This window comes from Schistocerca gregaria, chromosome 2 (genome assembly GCF_023897955.1).
Source record: "Schistocerca gregaria isolate iqSchGreg1 chromosome 2, iqSchGreg1.2, whole genome shotgun sequence".
In the NCBI taxonomy this organism is placed as follows: Eukaryota; Metazoa; Arthropoda; class Insecta; order Orthoptera; family Acrididae; genus Schistocerca; species Schistocerca gregaria.
The window spans coordinates 571,298,070-571,319,781 of NC_064921.1; the positions used below are offsets into that span (position 1 = coordinate 571,298,070).

General features: G+C 41.9%; 2 protein-coding genes across 5 annotated transcripts in view; one reads left to right on the plus strand and one right to left on the minus strand.

The window, feature by feature from the left end:
- LOC126333043 (neuromodulin) overlaps window positions 1-21,712 on the minus strand; it is a 663,909-nt gene that overhangs the window by 153,309 nt on the left and 488,888 nt on the right. The window lies entirely within an intron of this gene.
- The window catches only part of LOC126332988 (E3 ubiquitin-protein ligase SIAH1B-like), a 456,241-nt gene that overhangs the window by 48,175 nt on the left and 386,354 nt on the right, over window positions 1-21,712 (plus strand). The window contains exon 1 of one of the 4 annotated variants that reach the window (XM_049996703.1): window positions 3,494-3,527. The exons of the other annotated variants lie outside the window; for them this stretch is intronic. The gene's annotated coding sequence lies outside the window, so the exon portion shown is untranslated. Of the gene's footprint in view, window positions 1-3,493; window positions 3,528-21,712 lie in introns of those variants that run through there. 4 annotated transcript variants of the gene reach the window in all.

Sequence of the window (21,712 nt, forward strand, 5' to 3'; positions counted from 1 at the left end):
TTGACTCTACTTTGTAACCGTATACCCTCTCTCACTATGAAGTTACATCGCGTTTCCTGCTTCACTTCTGAGGTGCTTCACACTTTTTATCAGGTAATATATTTTAGTCGATTTCAATGCCTTTTTAGTGAAATGCGATATACTGGATATAACAGAACTGTAACAGCCAACTTCGAGGGGTGGTAGAAGGAGCCAAACGGAATAAATTGAACATAGGTTACAGGATATCAAAGATATATACCGCTGTGCCATCCCTTCGTTAGAAAGCTTCAGTATGTGCACTGGCGTTATTGCGCTTGAGCGTTTCTTCAGTGTAGTTATTACGGGTATGGACAGGTTTAACGGCATCTCATGTCCTGAAAACTTTCGGGTGTATTGTCACTTCTGCTTTCTGTCTGCCAGTGTTCAAACGCAAACGTTTGTTGCCGAAGGGAAGATCTAGCGGCAGGCGTTGAGCCATAAAATTTCGTCGCTCAGTAGCGTTGTTGAGTGACGGCTCTGGATATAAATGTTGATGGTGTTGAGACAGGTTTCCTGTTGTCAGCTTGGTTGTCAAGACACCTTCTTTAAGACCAGGAACTTGTCACTGTCGGTTTGCTACGCCATGCAAATTTATTAGTTAACCAGAGCCTCATCGCCTTTAACGCGTATAGTTGTTGTCACTATGTGAATGCAACACTGTTTAACAGAAAAAAATAAATACATCGAACATCGCAGTTTGTGTTGAGGACGTTCACAAAGCGGTCCTGGAATTACTCCGTGACCAAGGGCAGATTTCTACTGTCGAGGAGTTGAACGTCTGGTAGAACGTTCCGACCTCTGAATTACATGAGACTTTGTGACCATGTGGCAAAATAGTCTTACGTATCTAAGTCACTTCGAAGCGCAGAGCAGCATTCACTTGACCTGCCATATAAATGTGTACCTTGCTTTTTTGAAGCTCCTAGCAGTAGGTTCATGCGACACTGACTGCGTCTTGCCATGTTTGCATTTTACAAACCTGAAGAGAAGCATCGTCTTAGGATGGCACAGAGTGACGTTACTATTCGAAATGATCTCAAATGGAATGATCAGATTACACAAGTAACGGGTAAAGCGAACTATAGATTGCGGTTTATTCGTAGAGTCCTGAAGCGATGCAGTTCTTCAGCAAAGGAAATAGCTTACAATACGTTAGTTCGTCCAGTCTTGGAGTATTGTTCGTCTGTATGGGACCCTTACCAGTTGGGTCTGATTCAAGAGATTGAGAAGGTCCAAAGAAGAGCGGCAAGATTCGTGACTGGTACATTTAGCCATCGCGGGAGCGTCACAAATCTCATAGAAAGTTTGAAGTGGGACACAACATTCAAATCGCGCAATGATCACCATTCAAAGATAAGGGAAAGGGAAATAAGAGCTCGTACTGAGGTGTTCAGACAGTCGTTTTTCCCTCGCGCGATCCGCGAGTGCGAGTGGAACAGAGGGGGGGGGGGGGGGGGGGGAGGGGGGGGAGGGGGGGGGCAATGTGACTTTGCGCGCATTGTACCCTCCGCCACACACCGCTTGGCGGCTAGCGGATTATATATATGTAGATGTACATCTCTGGGTATGAAAAAGAATAGAGGTTTCCATAACGGACGGACCTGAATTCTCATACTTTTGCGAGGTAATGCTTGGAAACCTGTGGTCGTGTTTACAGGCCTCGCGGAGTTTACCTCAGAGGTAAGTTTGTCGAAGAAATATATCTCCCTTGCCACAGAACTCTCCGGCTTGTGTGTGAGCAGACGGCGTATGAAATGTGTCAATATGTCAGAGCGCCGCCTCGCGCACAAAGGTCTGAAAATTCGGCAACACGAGATAACATGTTCTTATGCGCTTCATTAACTGGGGCGCATGGAATTTTCTGAGCAACTGCATACGGAAGCAGCGTATGCGAATATTGTGGCGATGCATATCTCGGCGTAGCAGCAGAGCGGACGTCGCGACCAGGAAGCCAGCCTTATTTTACTGGCCGTCCTGGAAGCTATTTCCAGCCATGATTAATGGCCGCAAGTTCGACCTCCTCGTGAGCCGGCCGCCAGCCATCGGGCTGCAATCGCGAACATTAAAGATGATGGAGATGTTTCTTTAAGCCGGTTTTTGTTTTGGAATCGCAGTAGTTGCACAGTTGCGCGCGATACAACAGAGTTTATGGCCGCCGTTATTACCACCCGGTTATCTCATTCCCGGCAGGACTTCTCTATTGCTGTTTACTTACTGCATAATTGGGCACGGTGTTGCTTTTGCAACTGCAATCCCCCTAGCAATAATAACTGACAGAAATGTTGTTCCTGCTTTTTGGATAAAGCGCTACATTTTGTCGCGAGATAAGCCGCAAGTGCTAAATTTCAGATTTTTTTTTTTTCACAGTCTCAGTTGCATATATTGTGATGCCTAGTTTCTATTATCAAGCGATCAATTCCAGATGGTGGTCAGTCAAAACCTTTTAAATAAGTCAGCCAAAAGTTATACAGTAAAAGAATATTCATCACACTGGCCTCTAATTCCCGATGGCAGCTTCTCGTGGTACACAAAATGTTGCTTGTTCTTTCCACTGAATGACATGAGTACACAGTGTGTCAAAAGATATAATATTCCACATTTTGAGAGGTGGTAGTATAGACAAAAGAAAATAAAATGCCCAGTAAACATAGGCTCTAAACTGAATACCTTAAGAGCTAAGAGCACTTCTTCATCTTTGCTACTGTGAAACACATTTCTTCCAGTGCAAGCTCTTTGTAATTATGTGCAGTCTTCAAAATGCTGAATAAGTCGTTGGATGGATGCAAGCTGACTTTATTGTTCCAATGTTACGCGTTTCGGCCATTGCCGTCTTTAGATAATTGCATAAAACAAGATCTAAATACGTAATTATATACAAAGTGAAAATGAATTACCAAACCAATATAATGGGGTACATAAAAATATATTACAATACGTTAGAAGACGCAAAGGATTGGAGATAAACAGATGAAAAGTGCAGTGTGGCCCAAGCATATCATACCTGTTCATATCCAGTCTTGGTCATATACTTTGTGCTATGGATGTTTGCCGGCCGAGGTGGCCGAGCGGTTCTAGGCGCTACAGTCTGGAACCGCGAGGCCGCTACGGTCGCAGGTTCGAATCCAGCCTCGGGCATGGATGTGTGTAATGTCCTTAGGTTAGTTAGGTTTAAGTAGTTCTAAGTTCTAGGGGACTGATGACCTCAGAAGTTAAGTCCCATAGTGCTCAGAGCCATTTGAACCATTTCTATGGATGTTTCATGTGTTCTTTTTTATGTTTGAAAAGCCAAAACGGTGTGTTTCCTGTAATTGGAAAGTATTTTCTCTGTACTGGTGGTATGTATGCATGTTAATAAGAATTTTTCGAAGGTGTGTAAACTAATGCGCATATACTGTACATCTTATCACTAATAAACGAATTTGTACACATGACAAGTTCATTTTGTAAAGGCTTTACTTTTGGTTCTTTGTAGATCTGTTGATACCAACAAGATTCTCTCAAAACCGGTAAGTGTGAATAAAAATACCAATCAGTCTTTGTTGCAGAAAGTTTTCCTATTCAGCATGAGCCTTTTATCAATCTGCATATGATCGTTACTACTCGAACATGTAACTTTAATATCTATGGGCATCATGATGTGCATGGTATGTGTCTTCTAATAACTTGTAATATATTTTTGTGTGTCCGATTATCTCGGTTTCGTAATTTATTTTAATTGTATGTATAGCTATGTATTTTTATATTGTTTTCTGCAGATATCTGATGAGGGCAATGTCCGAAACGCGTAACATTGGAACAATAAAGTCAGCTTGGAATATACAGTCAACTTGCATCCAGTCAATGACTGTTTCCTCAGTGACCTATACAGCAATTTGCAGACTGCAGATATTTTTCAACAAAGTCGCATACCTCCTTCGTGACTTAATGTCGCAGCTATGTTTTTTCCTATTATTCCGAACGTCCTACAGAATGGGAATCAGATTACGACGCATTGCTCCATCTACGGGAGGTACTATAATAAAATGATAATATAATAGGATAGGGAATGAATGATAATAAAATGTTGGAATGTGTGGCTTTTTAAAAAATGGATGAATTAAAGAGATTAATTCTTTGGCATGAAGGACAAGCATAATAAGCTAGGCATTGCCTGTAACGGGAAAGGAATCACTTTAGTTTATATTTATATAAATAAATCGTCTTCATAGTATTTTATGCGTACCAATTATTAATATTATGTCCGATCGCCGTCTCCTTGACTGTGGCCGTGTTGTTATATTCGGATCTTCGTAAATTTTCCGAAGTACACAGGTGGGCTTCCGTTCTTCTTATTGCATTACTACTTGAAATAATAATAACTCTCACAAATATTCTGTTAATAAAACACTACTATATTTCTGTTCGATGCACATAGAAAATACACACAATGGCGGTCTGCAATTACTCGCTAAAAAATGGCGGTTCTCACTCGTTCACTCACTGAGCGAAACCTTCCTTCCCACAACTCGCACAAGAACAAAAACTGCACTGTCTTTTAACATCTGAAAGTCAAAAATACCTGACGGTAGGCACAGGCTCTACGCTGGGCTACTACCACCTCATCTTTTCTCTTTGCTTTTAAAGAGGATGAAAACATAAAAGTAAGAAATGAAAAAGGTATATCACAGTATCCTTCCAGCAACGGCTCGAGATGTGGTTCATGGATGATGGAGCACCAGGTCATATTTTCGGAAATTTGATTTAACGAAAAATCGATTGGTCAGAGAGGTCCAGTAGGTTGGACAGCTTGTTCCCCCGAACTTAATCCCTTGGATTTTTGGTTGTAGGAACATTTCAAATCTTCACTGCATGAGAGTCCCGTTGATGATGTACACATATTACAGTAGCGCGTCATCAATACCTACCAGCGCACCCGTGACCAGGCTGGAGTTTTTCAGGGAGTGCGCTATTCCCCAAGACGCCGGACAGAAGCGCGCTACTATGAAGGGATGTCGTACTGAGCATCTACATTAGCGACGGCTCACAAGTATGTAATAGCAAGTAGAACACTTTATCTGTTTTGCTGTTTCATAGTAACGGAATAAGGTGTTTTCATTTATTTGCTCATTTATTTACTGTATTCTGTACATCGTTCGTAATAGCAAAGAACTTGTAGTAGACGAAATGTGTTTCACAATTGGGAAGATATACTAGTGCTCAAGCTCTAGACGTATGCGTTTTAGAGCCCATGTTTACTGGAAGGAACAACTAACATCCTATCCGTTCTGCCCTTACCACGCGGCCTTCTAATCCAGATCTATTGCATGATTTCTGGAACCTTATGTATCTTTGACTCTGACTATATCATCGACAACATCAGTGCACTTATTACTTCGAAATAATAACTTCTGCCATCGTCAGAGACTTTCGGAACTATTGACAAAGAACGCAAATTATAAGATAAATCTGACTACGTGAATGTATATGTGGGAATCGGGGTAACATTATGACGTTGGTACAGCGGAACGACGTAGAAAATAGCGGGAAAGTTGAGGTGTGCAGGGCGTCTGAGTGTTTGTCAAACCAGGAACGTATGCTTGCAGACATCGTGGTTCACGATCGCAATATCTTGAATGAGTGGACCACCAAGCAATGGTCCGAAAAACATCCCAAAACATCACAGGATCACCTTCGGCCTGAACTACACTCACCATACGCCACGGGTTATGGCCTCTTTGGGTCGTCGGTGCACTAGATATATTCCACCGTTTGAAAAGAGACATAAACGCAACTCGTCTAACAGCACTACAGGCATCCATTGAGTTACCTTGAACTTTGTGTGTTGTCTGGCAAACTGAAGACGTGCGGCTGTATACGCTGATATGATTAATGAGCTTTTGCGAGGCACTGGACCCGTGAGTTGCATTGTGTGCAGTTCCGCCTCGTTATGTTTGATCGGATGCTGGTTGAGATCGCTGTTTTCACGCAGTGTTGGTGCTACACCGTTCTCTATAGGCACGCTGGAAATTCCGCCTTAATATGCAAACAAGTCGGACAACTTCACTCCAGCTGTGGTCATGGGCACGTTAACCCTACAAATATCAACAACTTAAAAAAAATTCATAAAATTAACCTTTAAAATCATCGTAAGCAACGAATACAAGAAGAAATTGTCAAGGAGCACACAGTCGATTGTTTTAAAGTTGTGGTCTCTCTTTGGAACCCTTGGAACGTACAATTTTCAACAACCCATCATTTCATGAGATATATTTCAAAGAAATTTCGCATTTTCCCTAGACACAATCCCGTATCTCGAAACTTCCATGAACTCATAATGCTTAAAATAACTTATAATCCTCAATAATAACAAAAAATGCGCCTAAAATTTATATAAAAATTACCTACTGCTCCACTGGTTCCTTTTCGAACTTACAGCAGTGGTGCAAACTCAAATTTACCTTACAGTAACATCAGGTATAATTATTTTCACTGTGAATGATATCCGTAATATGATTACTGTAATAATAAGATACACACATGTCGCAACTTTCAACTGTCATGTAGGACTATTTCGTGCTGTTACTTTGAAGGCTCTAAGTGACTTATGGAATGCACTACCTTCGCGGAAGTACAGCATTGTATCACTAGATGTCTCTGTCTTTGCAATAGTTTCGGTGGTTTCACGCGAAAGGCAATGGTACTTCATAAAAAAATAGTGGTTTCAGGCTGAAACCATTGGTACTCAAACATGAAAGTTACTTTTGCGACAGTCTCTCACGTCTACATGTCGACTCATTCAAGCAAACGATCCATACAACCGACTGGCACATACAGTCCACTTCACTGCCGTGACTTACGACAATACTGGAGGATCACAAGACGTTTTGGTACCCCAAGTCTACACCATTTATAGCCCTCAAAAGCGACCATTTAAGCGTCCTTTCAAGAATGTGATTAATATTTTGTCCGATGCTCTTACAATTCTATTTCAGCTTTGCCGTGCACTAAAACTGCTGTAGACAACAATCTATGTCTGACTCTCATTCCCAGTCATGACTTCTATGTCCTCGCTGGAAATATACTCGTCTACAGTTGATGTAATCTGGAAACGGGAACCAAGCAATCCGTATCCCGGATCGTGGTTCTCCCTTATTTTGAGCCGCATTCTGTGGTAAAAAAAGAAAAAAAAAGAAACATATGGCTTAGTTGATGGTAGGTCTTCGAAACTGTTCACAATCAATTATTCTCCGTGTAAAAGGTATTATACCGACAACATTGCGACGAGATCCACAGAGTGTTGGGATAGTAAGCAGTGTTAACGGAAAAATTAGATATTAGTAGAAATATCACCATATGAGTAAAAGGATGAGTAGCTGAAGTAGTACTTAGAAACAGCAGTCATCTGTAAACTGAAGCCAACTGACAGCGTTGTTGCGGCTGTTAATGGCGACATATCACAGAACTACTACGTGATTCATTACGTGATTGTACAGTGAGTGGCAAGTATGCGACTGTAATTCATTTGATGAACTTCGAGAATCTACAACTTGTGTTTCGTCAGTCAACAATGGAGTTCTACGTTTAAGTCAAAAACAAAATGAGGAGAAAACTATGACAAAATATGACGTATTACACGAGGGCCAACTTTTATAACGTGTATTAAATAAAATAATACACCGCAGATTACACTATATAATGGAAAATCTAATTGAAAATAAATATGTGGAAGCTTATACCAACAAACAGTGCGAGGAGAGTTAAGAAACGTCAGTTACATAGTGAGACGAATTTTAACGCTTGATTAATGATATCAGCCTGCATACAGTTGTGACTTTCTTCGGTTTTCTACTCCTGACGTGTCAGGAAATTTGAAGAGGCAATTTGCTTTGAAAAATCTGAAAAATATCTCAGTCGTAGTCACGCTTTATTGTATTTTAGTACAAAAAAAATATGCTGCAGTCGTAGCGTGTGGGTTGCGATTGAGTGCTATTCACTCGTTCCCGTGTTCAGCTCACAGTCGCTTTGTGTAGTTCATTAAAAACAAATAAACGGTTACTGAAACGTAAATAATTCTGGGAGCTCTCTAGTGGTAAATGAAATGCTGATAATACTGAATTACGTACTAACAACCCACACTTCTGCCCGGATGTTTTGTGAGAGCTGCACTTTTATAATCTCTGAAATATGAGTAGAAACAAAGCGTGGACCCTTCGATGGCGATTATTGGAAAACGATATCGCGCTCCGTCGCTTTGATGGGCGTGGACTCGATATTAATTCCAAACCGCTGCTTTATTGAAGAACGGATAAGAACAGTCAATAGTTACAAACGCAGAACACCTGACAGCGAGTTCCAGAATGCAGAGAATTCTTAAATATTTCCATGAGGCAGACGGTGGGGAATTTACGGAATGCAGGGAGGGTAGACGCATTCTTGCAGCTGAGCCGAGAGGGAAGATGATTTCAGGAGAAAGAAAAAGAAATTTAACAAAAAAACTGACAAGTGGTGCAGGTGTTATAGATAGAATTCAGAAAAATATTCGAACAGAAGAAAATGGATGGTTCCATATTTATTAAAATCTTATTTCAGAAATTAATGAAATTCGAAATTTTGATTTTATTTCTTTATTGCATGTTTGAGGATTTCTGTCATTGCGTTAGTGAGAATGAAGTATAATGAATGACCAGAGAATAGCTCCGACTTGTACGAGATGGTGTTGATATTTATTAAGTTAGTATCTCAGAAATTCTTATGAAATGGAGAAAGAGAAAGTGAAACACTGGTATTGCGACTTTAATGATTGTAAACTAAGGAAATATAAATTTGCAAGAGCGGGGAGAAAAAAAAAATGTACAGCCACCAAAATGACCCTTAAGCTGTAACTGGCTCCGCATCGATGCAATTCTGGATTCCATCTCATGACTGGTATGGATGGATTAATTTCGAAGAAAGGATTTGACACAATATAAGATTGAGTTGGGTGGGAAAGGAAGTCGGCAGTGTCTTTTTTGAAGGAACGAATACGGCTTTCCCGCTAAGTGGAGTAAGGAAACCACTGGAGACCTCCACGGATAGGTGGCACGAATTAGACGAAGTTAAGGAATAACAACACACCACGGACGAAGCGTGGAGGACATAGAAAGCAGAGAAGCAAAGCAAAGAGGCCATTGCTGGCCAAAAGAAGGCTAATAGTTACACATCGGCATTCATCTGAGACCGAAATTTCTGCAAATGTACACCTGGAGAACAGCATTGTGTGGAAGTGAATCGTGGGCTCTGCGGCAACGGAAAAAGAAGATAATCGAAGAATATGAGGCGTGGTGCTATAAAATGATGTTGAAAATGAGGTGGGCTGATAAGATAAGGAATGAGGAGATTCTCCGCAGAATCGTCGAAGAGAGGAACAGGTTGAAAACACTGAGAGGAAGAAGAGACAGGATGATACGACATGTGTTAAGACATCAGGGAAATACTCCCATGGTACTACCAAAAGCTGTAGAAGATGAAAACTGTAGGAGAAGGCAGAGACGGCAATATATCCAACATACAAATTAGGACGTAGGTTGCAGTTGCTACTCTGAAGTGAAGGGAATGGCACAGGAGAGGAATTGTGCCGGGTCGCATCGAACCAGACAGACAACTGATATCTACCTACATCTACGTGATTACTGTGCTATTCACAATTGAGTGCCTGGCAGAGGGTTCAGTGAACCACCTTCACGCTGTCTCTCTACTGTTCCACTCTCGAACGGCGCGTGGAAAAAACGAGCGCTTAAATTTTTCTGTGTGAGCCTTGACTTTTCTTATTTTATCGTGATGATCATTTCTACCTATGTAGGTGGGTGCCAACAGAATGTTTTCGCAATCGGAGGAGAAGACTTGTGATTGACAGGGAAAATCTTGTCGCAACGAAAAATGCCTTTGTTTTAAGGATCACGTATCACGTCTGTGACATTATCTATTTCGCGATAATACTAAACGAGCCGCCCTTATTTGAACTTTTTCAATATCATCCGCCAGTCCCACCTGATACGCATCCCACACCGCACGGCAATACTCCAGAATAGGGCGGACAAGTTTAGTGCAAGCAGTCTCTTAAGTAGATCTGTTGCACATTTTAAGTGTTCTGCCAATGAATCGCAGTCTTTGGTTTGCTCTGTTCACAACATTATCTATGTGATCGTTCCAATTTAGGCTATTTGTAATTGTAATCCTTAAGTATTTAGTTGAATTTACAGTATTCAGATCTGTGTGACTTATCGCTTAATCTAAATTTAGCGGATTTCTTTTAGTACTCATGTGAATAACTTCACACTTTTCTTTATTCAGGGTCAATTGCCACTTTTCACACCACACAGATATCTTTTCTAAATCATTTTGCAATTCATTTTGGTCATCTGATGACTTTACAAGACGGTAAATGACAGCATCATCTACAAACAATCTAAGAGGGCTACTCAGATTGTCTCCTATGTCGTTAATATAGATCAGGAACAATAGAGGGCCTATAACACTTCCTTGGGGAACGATGGATATTACTTCTGTTTCACTAGATGACTTTCCGTCTATTTCTACGAACTGTGACCTTTCTGGCAGGAAATTACGAATACAGTGGCACAACTGAAGCGATATTCCATAGGCAAGCAGTTTGGTTAGAAGACGCTTGTGAGGAATGGTGTCGAATGCCTTCTGAAAATCTAAAAATATGGAGTCAATTTGACATCCCCCTGTCGATAGCACTCATTACTACATGAGTATAAAGAGCTAGTTGTGTTCCGCAAGAACGATATTTTCTGAATCCGTGCTGACTATGTCCCAATAAATCGTTTTCTTCGAGGTACTTTATAATGTTCGAATACAGTGTATGTTCCAAAACCCTACGGAAAATCGACGTTAGTGATATCGGTCTGTAATTCAGTGGATTACTCCTATTTCCCTTTCTGGGTATTGGTGTGACTTGAGAAACTTTCCAGTCTTTAGGTATGGATCTTTCTGTGAGCGAGCTGTTGTATATAATTGCTAAATATGGAGCTATTGCAGATGCATAGTCTGAAAGGAACCTGTCTGGTATACCATCTGGACCGAAAACTTGCCTTTATTGATTTAAGCTGCTTTGCTACACCGAGGATATCTACTTCTATGTTTCTCATCTTGGCAGTTGTTCTTGATTGGAATTCAAGAATATTTACTTCGTCTTCTTTGGTGAAGGAGTTTTGACTTCACTGTTGTTATAACCCAGTGAAGGTATTGATTGCGTCTTGCCACTGGTGTGCTTTATATATGACCAGAATATCTTTGGGTTTTCTGCCAGATTCCGAGACAGAGTTTCGTTATGGAAACTATTAAAAGCATCTCGCATAGAAACAGGCGCTTTATTTTGAACTTCTGCAAAACTTTGCCAATCTTCGGGATTTTGCGTTCTTTTAAATGCGGCATGCTCTTTTCGTTGCTTCTGCAACAGCGATCTGACCCGTTTTGTGTACCATGGGGGATCAGTACCATCACTTATTAATTTATGTGGTATATATCTCTCAACTTAAGCCAATACTATCCCTTTTAAATCATTCCACATATTTTCTATGCTTACGTTATGGGATCGGAAGGAATGGAGTATGTCTCTTTAAAAGGTGTTAAAGCATTTTTATCAGCTTTTTTAAATAGATGTACTTTGCATTTCTTTTTTATGGTTGTGGGTGTTACGTTATTCAACCTAGCAGCAACTGCCTTGTGGTCGCTAATCCCTGTATTCGTCATGATACTTCCTGTTTGTCCAGGTATATTTGTTGCTTTGAGGTCCAGTATGGTTTCACAACCATTTACGCTTATGTGGTATATATCTCTCAACTTAAGCCAATACTATCTCTTTTAAATCATTCCATATATTTTTGATGCTTACGTTATGGGATCGGAAGGAATGGAGTATGTCTCTTTAAAAGGTGTTAAAGCATTTTTATCAGCTTTTTTAAATAGATGTACTTTGCATTTCTTTTTTATGGTTGTGGGTGTTACGTTATTCAACCTAGCAGCAACTGCCTTGTGGTCACTAATCCCTGTATTCGTCATGATACTTCCTGTTTGTCCAGGTATATTTGTTGCTTTGAGGTCCAGTATGGTTTCGCAACCATTTACGTTCAGAGTGGACTCATGAACTAATTGTTCAAAATAATTTTCTGAGAAATCATTCAGTACAATTTCGGATGACGTTTTATGCCTGCCGCCGGCTTTAAAGGTATAATTATTCCAGCATATCGAGGGTAGATTGAAGTCGCCACCGACTCTCCTAATTGTATGAGTGTGGTACCTATTTGAAACGAGACTCAGGTTTTCTCTGTACTGCTCAGCAACTATATATTCTGAGTCGGGGGGTCGGTAAAACGACCCAATTAGTAGTTTAGTCCGATTGTCAAGTATAACCTCTAACCATACTGCACTACTAGCCATTAAAATTGCTACACCAAGGAGAAATACAGACGATAAAAGTTATACATTACACAAATATATTATACTAGAAATGACATGTGATTGCATTTTCAGGCAATTTGAGTGCATAGATCCTGAGAAATCAGTACCCAGAACAACCACCTCTGGCCGTAATAACGGCCTTGATACGCCTGGGCATTGAGTCAAACGAGCTTGGATGGCGTGTACAGGTACAGCTGGATTCATCCGAAAACATGACGTTTTGCCATTCGTGCATCCAGGTTCGTCGTTGAGTACACCATCGCAGGCGCTCCTGTCTGTGATGCAGTGTCAAGGGTAACTGCAGCCATGGTCTAAGAGCTGATAGTCCATGCTGCTGCAAACGTCGTCGAACTGTTCGTGCAGATGGTTGTTGTCTTGCAAACGTCCCCATCTGTTGACTCAGTGATGGAGACGTGGCTACACGATCCGTTACAGCCATATGGATGAGATGCCTGTCATCTCGACTGCTACTAATACGAGGCCATTGGAATCCAGCACGGCGTTCCATATTACCCTCGTGAACCCACAGATTCCATATTCTGCTAACATTTATTGGATCTCGACCAACGCGAGCAGCAATGTCGCGATGTGACAAGCCGTCATCGTGATAGGCTATAATCCGACCTTTATCGAAGTCGGAAACGTGATGGTGAGCATTTCTTCTCCTTAACGAGGCGTCACAACAACGTTTCACCAGGCAACGCCGGTGAACTGCTGTTTGTGTATGAGAAATTGGTTGGAAACTTTCCTCATGTGAGCACGTTGTAGGTGACGCCACCGGCGCCAACCTTGTCTGAATGCTCCGAAAAGCTAATCATTTGCATATCACAGCATCTTCTCCCTGTCGGTTAAATTTCGCGTCTGTAGAACTTCACTTTCACGGTGTAGCAATTTTAATGGCCAGTAGTATATTTCGCAGGAACTGTCTACTTCAATTTCACTACAAGGCAAACTACTTCCGACAGCAATAAATACTCTACCACGAACTGTATTTAATCTGTCCTTTCTGATCACTGTTAAATCGTTTGCAAAAATTTCTGCTGAACTTAGTTTCCGGCTTTAGCCAGCTTTCTGTACCTATAAGTATATGAGCTTTAGTGCTTTCTATTGGAACTTGGAGTTCCGTTTCTTTACCAACACAGCTACGAAAATTTGCAACTACAATACCGATCGTTTGCACAACTACCTCACTGTGTTTTACCAGCCCCCGTTTAGACGGATACCATTTCTGTGGTTTACTGAGACCCTCTAACCTAAAAAATTGCCCAGTTCCTTCCACACAGCCCACGCTAACCGTGTAGCCGCTTCCTGTGTGTAGTGGATTCCTGACCTATTAAACGGAACCCGGAAACCCGCCACCCGACGGCGCACGTCAAGGATTCTGCAGCATACCCGGTCACAGAATCGCCTGAGCTTCTGATTCAGACCCGCCACTCCTCTCTGCGCCAAAGGACCACAGTCGGTTCTGTCGACGATGCTGCAGAAGGTGAGCTCCGCCTTAATCTCGGAAGCAAGACTGACAGAAGAAATAACTGTACGGCGAAGGGAAGATACAATTTACAGCAATGAGGTCAACCTCTGAGACGTTTGTGCCTCTTAGTGCGTCTCGTTCACGGTGATCTAGGTTTATACCTTTAAATAACGATCCCGTGTCCCGGATTTATTCAAGTCACCAGATTTTGAATGAAAATCATCCGCTGCGGCGGCTGAATACTTTCCGTGTAAGGGGGCTCCCTGGTCTGTCAACAACTTTGTCTAACGAGCAGTTGATTTCACAGTGAAGAGACTGTTAAACGAACTGTTCGTTCTTCTCTCGCCGTTTTGCAGAATCGGCAGCTCATCTCATACGTGTATCGATCTGCTTGTATTCTTCTGCCCAAGAAACTCTGACGTTCCCACTTTTATATGCTCTTTACCAACACCTATGGCTCGGCGTGCCCAGGGAGATTTGTAGGGTACTGCGGCTCGAACATGTTACTAATGCCATCATGGATTCGGTTACTTGAAAACATATGAACATTACTGTTACGTTTACGGAAACTACGAAAAACGCGAATCAGTGTTCCGGGTTGTCCTATACATACTACATCATCATCATCATTTAAGACTGATTATCCTTTCAGCGTTCAGTCTGGAGCATAGCCCCCTTATGAAATTCCTCCTCGATCCCCTATTCAGTGCTAACATTGGTGCCTCTTCTGATGTTAAACCTATTACTTCAAAATCATTTTTAACCGAATCCAGGTACCTTCTCCTTGGTCTGCCCCGACTCCTTCTACCCTCTACTGCTGAACCCATGAGTCTCTTGGGTAACCTTGCTTCTCCCATGCGTGTAACATGACCCCACCATCTAAGCCTGTTCGCCCTGACTGCTACATTAATAGAGTTCATTCCCAGTTTTTCTTTGATTTCCTCATTGTGGACACCCTCCTGCCATTGTTCCCATCTACTAGTACCTGCAATCATCCTAGCTACTTTCATATCCGTAACCTCAACCTTATTGATAAGGTAACCTGAATCCACCCAGCTTTCGCTCCCATACAACAAAGTTGGTCAAAAGATTGAACGATGCAGGGATAACGTAGTCTTGGTGCTGACTTCCTTCTTGCAGAAGAGAGTAGATCGTAGCTGAGCGCTCACTGCATTGGCTTTGCTACACCTCGCTTCCAGTTCTTTCACTATGTTGCCATCCTGTGAGAATATGCATCCTAAATACTTGAAACTGTCTACCTGTTCTAACTTTGTTCCTCCTATTTGGCACTCAATCCGTTTATATTTCTTTGCCACTGATATTACCTTCGGTTTGGAGATGCTAATCTTCATACCATAGTCCATACATTTCTGATCTAGCTCTGAAATATTACTTTTCAAACTTTCAATCGATTCTGCCATCACAACTAAGTCAACCGCATGTGCAAGACTGCTTATTTTGTGTTCACATATCTTAATCTCACCCAGCCAGTCTATTGTTTTCAACATATGATCCATAAATAATATGAACAACAGTGGCGACAGGTTGCAGCCTTGTCTTACCCCTGAAACTACTCTGAACCATGAACTCAATTTACCGTCAACTCTAACTGCTGCCTGACTATCCATGTAAAGACCTTTAATTGCTTGCAGAAGTTTGCCTCCTATTCATTAATCTCGTAGAACAGACAATAGCTTCCTCCTAGGAACCTGGTCATATGCCTTTTCTAGATCTATAAAGCATAGGTACAATTGCCTGTTCCACTCATAACACTTGTCCATTATTTGCGGTAAGCTAAAGATCTGGTCCTGACAACCTCTAAAAGGCGTAAACCCACACTGATTTTCATCCAATTGGTCCTCAACTAATACTCGCACTTTCCTTTCAACAATACCTGAGAAGATTTTACCCACAACGCTGATTAAAGAGATACCTCTGTAGTTGTTACAATCTTTTCTGTTTCCATGTTTAAAGATTAGTGTGATTACTGCTTTTGTCCAGTCTGATGGAACCTGTGTAGCCATTTCAGACCTGACATTCCACTGTATTTGATGAGTTCCGACTTAATTTCATCCACCCCAGCTGCTTTATTGCAGTGCAGTCTATTGACCATTTTCTCCACTTCCTCAAATGTGATCCTATTTCCATCATCATTCCTATCCCATTCTACCTCCAAATCTTAAACATTACTGATCGTATTTTCACCTAAATTGAGCAACTCTTCAAAATATTCCCTCCATCTGCCCAAGGCATCCACAGGATTCACCAGCAGTTTTCCTGACCTGTCCAAAATACTTGTCATTTCCTTCTTACCTCCCTTTCGAAGACTGCTAATTACACTCCAGAATGGTTTTCCAGCAGCTTGACCCATAGTCTCCAACCTGTTTCCAAAGTCTTCGCAAGATTTCTTCTTGGATGCTGCAATTATCTGTTTGGCTTTGTTTCTTTCTTCAACATAACTTTCTCTGTCTACCTGAGATCTAGTATGTAGCCATTTTTGATAAGCCTTCTTTTTCCTTTTACAGGCTGCCTTGACTGTGTCATTCCACCAAGCTGTTTGCTTCATCCTACTTTTACACACTACTGTTCCAAGACATTCCTTAACCACTTCTAGTACTGTGTCCCTGTACCTTGTCCATTCCTTTTCCAATGACTGTAATTGACTACATTCAACTAACTGGTACCTTTCTGAGATCGCTGTTATGTGTTTGAGCCTGATTTCCTTGTCCTGAAGTTTCTCCACTCTTATCCTCCTACATATGGTCCTGACCTCCTGCACTTTCGGCCTCACAATCCCAATTTCACTGCAGATTAAATAATGATCAGTGTCGTCAAAGAATCCCCTGAATACACGTGTGTCCCTCACAGCCTTCCTGAATTCCTGATCTGTTATTATATAGTCAATGACAGATCTGGTTCCCCTGCCTTCCCAAGTATACCGGTGAATGTTCTTATGTTTAAAAAAGGAGTTTGTGATTACTAAGCCCATACTGGCCCAGAAATCCAAGTGTTGTTTCCCATTCCTGTTGGCATCCATATCCTCTCCAAATTTACCCATAACCTTTTCATACCTCTCTGTTCGATTTCCAATCCTGGCATTAAAATCACCCATGAGCAGAACACTGTCCTTGTCCTATACTCTAACAACTACATCACTGAGTGCCTCATAAAAACTATCCATCTTATCTTGATCTGTCCCTTCACATGGCGAATATACTGACACAATCCTAATTTTCTTGCTAGCCACTGTCAAATCTATCCACATCAGTCGTTCGTTTACAAACCTTATTGCAACTACGCTGGGTTCCATTTATTTCCTGATGTACAGCCCTACACCCCATTGTGCTGTTCCTGCTTTACTACATTCCGTAAGTAATGCAACACATTTTTTTCGGCCTATTTTGGTTGGAAAAATGCAGAATTTGTTGTGGGACGTCGTGGTATATTCTCGCTTCAGCTTCTATGGTTTCATGAAATTCCGATAGCTGGCGGTGCTATAGGTCGCCTTCGAAACGGCGTCTGTAACGGAAGTGCGTTCCAAGCAGACAGCTGTCATTGAGGTTCTTTTGGCGTTAAACCAGAGCGCTACATATATTCATAGGCGCTTGCAGAATGTCTACGCGGACCTGTCTGTAAACGAAAACATGGTGAGTCGTGGTATATTCTCGCTTCAGCTTCTATGGTTTCATGAAATTCCGATAGCTGGCGGTGCTATAGGTCGCCTTCGAAACGGCGTCTGTAACGGAAGTGCGTTCCAAGCAGACAGCTGTCATTGAGGTTCTTTTGGCGTTAAACCAGAGCGCTACATATATTCATAGGCGCTTGCAGAATGTCTACGCGGACCTGTCTGTAAACGAAAACATGGTGAGTCGTGGTATATTCTCGCTTCAGCTTCTATGGTTTCATGAAATTCCGATAGCTGGCGGTGCTATAGGTCGCCTTCGAAACGGCGTCTGTAACGGAAGTGCGTTCCAAGCAGACAGCTGTCATTGAGGTTCTTTTGGCGTTAAACCAGAGCGCTACATATATTCATAGGCGCTTGCAGAATGTCTACGCGGACCTGTTTGTAAACGAAAACATGGTGAGTCGTGGTATATTCTCGCTTCAGCTTCTATGGTTTCATGAAATTCCGATAGCTGGCGGTGCTATAGGTCGCCTTCGAAACGGCGTCTGTAACGGAAGTGCGTTCCAAGCAGACAGCTGTCATTGAGGTTCTTTTGGCGTTAAACCAGAGCGCTACATATATTCATAGGCGCTTGCAGAATGTCTACGCGGACCTGTCTGTAAACGAAAACATGGTGAGTCGTGGTATATTCTCGCTTCAGCTTCTATGGTTTCATGAAATTCCGATAGCTGGCGGTGCTATAGGTCGCCTTCGAAACGGCGTCTGTAACGGAAGTGCGTTCCAAGCAGACAGCTGTCATTGAGGTTCTTTTGGCGTTAAACCAGAGCGCTACATATATTCATAGGCGCTTGCAGAATGTCTACGCGGACCTGTCTGTAAACGAAAACATGGTGAGTCGTGGTATATTCTCGCTTCAGCTTCTATGGTTTCATGAAATTCCGATAGCTGGCGGTGCTATAGGTCGCCTTCGAAACGGCGTCTGTAACGGAAGTGCGTTCCAAGCAGACAGCTGTCATTGAGGTTCTTTTGGCGTTAAACCAGAGCGCTACATATATTCATAGGCGCTTGCAGAATGTCTACGCGGACCTGTTTGTAAACGAAAACATGGTGAGTCGTTGGGCGAGGTGTGTGTCATCATCGCAACAAGATCGCGCAAACCTGTCCGATCTCCCTCGTGCCGGCCGACAGCACACATTCGTGACTCCTGCAGTGTTGGATCGTGTGAACATACTCAGAATGCCAACTAAGTTTTCCTCCATGACAATGCAAGACCCCACAAAAGTCTGCGCACCCGAGAGGAACTCACAACACTTCATTAGATTGTTCTTCCTCATCCACCTACAGCCCGGGTGAGGGATGCACTCCATGGAAAACAGTACGTCGACGACCGGGAAACTATTAATGCAGCAAGACGTTGCTTCCGACTTCGACCAGTAGAGTGGTTACATTGGACGGAAATGATGTTGAAAAATAGGATTTTGTAGCCAAAAGAGTGGGATATAATATGGTGTTTTGGAATCCTGAATACCACCTACCTGCTTTGAGAAAAAAAGTGTTGCATTACTTTTTTGAACGCCCCTCGTATATTCGTAAGTACGCTTTTGACCCGAAATATGTAGTTCTTAATAGCTGAGAATCTACATTTAAGTCTGGTTGCTGCAACAAAATTTCCTGCATGATTTAAATGGCATAAGAATTTTCAGAAATAAACTGTCATCCTGATGATAGAAGTGGAACAAGGTCTACAAATTTTAAAATTTTGGAAGGCAAGTTTTACATCCTTTACTTTATTTTTTTTTTAATTTCTTCACTAAGTATATAACAGGTGCCCAATCCAATGATAATGGAGGTAACTGAGATCCCGTGCAATTCACGAAAGAAAAATTCGGTGTAATTGATATATATGCTTATAACCACTAGACTGCGCGCTTTGGAAATTGAATTTCATGTATGAAATTTTATCATAGCTTGGCATATTTTTCAGTGTGAGCAGTTATTTACTATCATGAAGCTCCAAGATTACTGAAATGTCCCGTCAAAAAAGTTTTGACACTGAATTAATAAAAAAAAATCGAGAAACATTAAGATGGTGGTTTAAATGCTTCCGGTGTTATACATAGTCTCCCCCTCACTTGAGTACAGCACACAGAACGTTCATACAACCAGGTAAAACTGTCTGAAAAGTCCTTCTTCGGGAAGTTGTTCAACTTGCTCGTCTCATTGGCTTATTATTATGTCATCAGAACATTGACCGTTCAGATGAATACCTACAGAATCTCGTTTCGTCGTAGCTCAGTAGTGATGATCCTGCCCGCTTGCTTAACTGGGTGGTAACGTACTCGCCTCCCATGCACCGGGCTCGCGTTCGATTCCCGGCCGGGTCGGAGATTTTTCCCCGCTCGGGGACTGGGTGTTAGTTGTCCTCATCATCATTTCATCCTCACCATAGGCTGCCAGTCGGCCAATGTGGCGCCGACTGGAACTAGATTTGCACTTGGCAGCCGAACCCGACTGGGACATCACAGCCAACAATGACATACGATCATTTCATTTTCAGTGATGATACCAAGCTTCGTCCTTCGTGACGAATTTGTTCAGGAATGAACTGCTTGCGGTTGGCATTTCAATCAAGTCGCCGGAGGAGGCCGTGTGTTGTTGTTTTTGGTCGGTAATCAAAGAGTGCGAGATAAACTTTGCACAAACATTTTTCTTCTTCAAAACGTTGTGAAGAATGTCCTGGGCACTATTTTTTGCTCCACTGCGGTTTATGACACAACAATGTAGACGGACTAGGGCCACATGTCCACACTGCCTTCTCGCAACTGGCTGGTCAAATGCACATTTCTTGTTTACAGAAGCTAGTTCAAGCGGCTATCGTAATTACTGCGCTGACATCGCTTATACGCTGGGAATAAAGTCAGCCTCGGAATTTATTGGCCGGACTATGTACATTTTTAGAAGTATCGAAAGCAATAAGTGCCAAAAAAATTCCTGTCAGATTAGAAGAAACAGTATGCAGAAAAATATGGTTATATGAAACCCCTTTATCACTCAGAGAAAAGATTCAAACGTCAGCAAGAAAATAATAATTGCATTACTGTTCTCCACCGTTTTTCTACAATACGTTCGAAATAGATATGCATTTCAGCCCACACAAACTTAAACAACGTTTATTTGATCTGGGTTAGCTTTCCAGTTTGGAGTGCTTTTCGTACAGTACCAGGAATAAACTTCAGATCTCGTTAAATAAATTGGCATTCTTCTGAGAAGCTGGTAGTTCCGTTGAAATCTGTGCTTTCATCAGAATGTCTTTTCGTGAGAACGGATGCATATTGCAGCAAGTACTTTATGACGCAATAAATCTCTCGAACAGATTACGGAACTGTGGAATGCTGAGGCCAGTTATCTTTAGCGGTAACCAGCAGCTACTATCGACGGTAGCCAATCTGCAGTATACCATTATCTTACAAAGATAGTCCTGTGGACCTAATGCAGTGTATATACCAGTCATTGATCTAGTGAAATTACAATAGCTTGCGTGTTTTGCGACTGGCATCTAAATACGGCTATCGAAAAATGAAAACGTAATAAACGAACACTGTTAATGCGAATTCACATTACCCCTATCTGTGTCGTGTCACGGAAGCTATCCTCTACTTGCTGGTGTAGCTTCGTGGCGTGTACGATAAGAAATGTGACTGCATGAAAAATAGTCGTTTCACATAGACCGATTATTATGCCATATTGCAACTATCTTGATGTCTTTGGGACCGTAGACTTCAACGAGGCTTACTCGTACATTATTTCATAATTACATTTCGTTTGACGGCTCTTCACTGAATTGCCTTGTAGTGAATGTTCTATTTCTGTAGTCTTAATCACGTATTGATGGTACATTGTTGCACGTACCGTCGTTCCTAAGTGTTGGTATTTTCACAATCGTTAGCATGCTAGTACACGATTGGCCATTAAAGTTGCTACACATTGCTAACATGACGTGTTACAGACGCGAAATTTAACCGACAGGAAGAAGATGCTGTGATATGCAAATGATTAGCTTTTCAGAGCATTCACACAAGGTTGGCGCCGGTGGCGAACCCTACGACGTGCTGACATGAGGAAAGTTTCCAAGCGATATCTCATACCCAGACAGC